A 2,507-nucleotide genomic window follows, 5' to 3' on the forward strand; every position below is an offset into this window, starting at 1 on the left:
CTACAAGGCATCCTTTTGTTGTGTGACTTCTCCAGGGTCAGTTCCAGACCATTTACCACACTTGGAGCAAACAAATGGTGTTTCCTATTTGTGATTTCTCTGATGTTTAGTAAGATTTGAGCGATCAGAAAAATATTTTCCACATTTAGAACACGCAAATGGTCTTTCTCCTGTGTGAATTCTCTGGTGTGTAACAAGGTCTGAATTACTGCTAAAGAATTTCCCACATTCAGAGCAAGTATATGGCTTCTCTCCTGTGTGACTTCTCTGATGTGTAACAAGGTTTGCCTTAATAATAAAAGATTTCCCACATTCAGTGCAAACGAATGGTTTCTCTCCGGCGTGAGCTCTCTGATGTGTAAAAAGTGATGAGTTATAGGTAAAACATTTCCCACATTCAGAACATACAAACGGCTTCACTCCGGTGTGAATTCTCTGATGTATAACAAGAGAGGAGTTATGGCTAAAAGATTTCCCACATTCAGTGCATGCAAATGGTTTCTCTCCTTTGTGAATTCTCTGGTGTGTAACAAGATCTAACTTGGTATTAAAACCTTTTTCACATTCGGAGCAAGCAAATGGCTTTTCTCCTGTGTGAATTCTCTGGTGTCTAACAAGATGTGAATTGCTGATAAAGCATTTCCCACATTTAGAACAATCAAACGGTCATTCTCCTGTGTGGTTTCTCAGATGTACAGTAAGAAGTGAGCACTTAGTAAACCGTTTCCCACATTCAGAACATGTAAATGATTTTTCTCCTGTGTGTATCCTCTGGTGTGCAATAAGATCTGACTTACTATTCAACAATTTCCCGCATTCAGAACAAGGAAATGTTTCCTGTCCTGTGTGAGTTCTCTGATGTGCAACAAGATTGGAGTGATTGGTAAAACATTTCCCACATTCAGAACATGCAAATGGTTTATCTTTTGTGTGAATTATGTGATGTCTAATAAGATGTGCGTTATAATTAAAGCTTTTTCCACATTCAGAGCAAACAAATGGTTTCTCTCCTGCATTCTTTTGAAATTTCTGTGCAGTAGTGTTTCCTTTTGTGCATTTCTTATGAGTAGATGCATATTTTGTTCCAGCATGTTCTCTGACTGTATAAGTGTGGGTGTCTGTGAGATTTCCTTTATCACGTGAAGTGGATTCCTTAGCCGTATTTCTCACAGATTTTCTCAGACTCATGCTTGGTGCATTGCGACTCCTGCAGTTTGTTCCTCGGTAACTCTGAGTAACACTCCTCTCTTTCATTACACAATCTGGTAAACACAGACGTCTTTCAGAGGTATTCCTGCTCATGGATCCATCTGTTGGAAAGAAGTGAACGGTTAACAAAATATTCATTTCATAAAGCACTTTCCTCTAATGGGACTCAAAGCACTTCCCAATTTCAATCTAACACTCGGTAAGCAGCACTTTACATAGAATGTTACAGGCTCAGAATGTATGTCTGTGTCGCCAGTGGGAAACAATTGTTGTGTAGAAGCATGCACTCCTCCTTTTGGTACTCACTGTACCAGGAACATGAAATGCGGTGCAGCAAATGCTGACAGGGATCTAATCCTGTGGTAGATGGGGAGGGGGGAGGGAGGGGGGGGGGAGAAGGGGTATGGGGGAGAGGGAAGAGATTGACAGAGAGGGAGGGGAAGAGAGGGGTGAGGATTACATATTTTTCACAGCTAATCTCCTTGGTCGTGTTTCTAAGACAAATATCGGGCCTTTAACATGGTCCGACCATACCCCAGTGGAACTGATCTTGACACCCCCCTTTCTAAGCCTAAAGTTTTTCAGTGGCGGTTGAACGACTCGCTGTTAAAGCATGTAGAGATTGAGAAGGAGACGGGGAATTGACTAGTGGATTATTTTTAGGCAATAAAGGTTCGGTCGAATGTCTGACCATCCTCTGGGAAGCGCATAAAGCGACTTTTAGGGGACAGTTCATTTCCATAGCCTCACAGGAAAAAAAACTAAAAACCTCAATCAAGAAAAGCTAACAAGGAAAATAATAGAGTTGTCGCAGGAACGTAAAAGACGCCCCTGCAAAAAGATTTATAAATTATTACGACAGGCCAGGGAGGAGCTACAAAGATTAAAGCTGGAGGACACAGAAAAGGCCTTAAAATGGACTCAACCAATCTACTATGATGTATGTCTTTATTTATATAGCGCCATTAATGTACATAGCGCTTCACAGTACAAATAGACGTGACAATCATATAAATAACAAATAATATAAATAACAGGTCATGGGAATAAGCGCTTCAGACATAAAAGTAACATTTCGGAAGAGGAGTCCCTGCTCCGAAGAGCTTACAATCTAATTAGAAGGCTGACATGTTGTTGGCAAGTAAACTTAGGGGGGTCAGAACTAGAACACAGGTCTCGGCTATAAAACAGTAAAATGGAGAAGTTATGCATAACCCCTCATTAATTGCCAAGGAGTTTTCTAGATTATATAATAAATTGTACAATCTGGATTTGACAGACTCCAATGCTAAAAAAGT

The 2,507-nt window shown here is 40.4% G+C and overlaps 1 pseudogene; it reads right to left on the reverse strand.

Annotated features, from left to right (window-relative positions):
• Positions 1-1,188, reverse strand: LOC142466354 (uncharacterized; annotated as a pseudogene).
• Between the last annotated feature and the right edge of the window lie 1,319 nt (positions 1,189-2,507).

The sequence above is a fragment of the Ascaphus truei genome, chromosome 15 (genome assembly GCF_040206685.1).
Source record: "Ascaphus truei isolate aAscTru1 chromosome 15, aAscTru1.hap1, whole genome shotgun sequence".
NCBI lineage: Eukaryota > Metazoa > Chordata > Amphibia > Anura > Ascaphidae > Ascaphus > Ascaphus truei.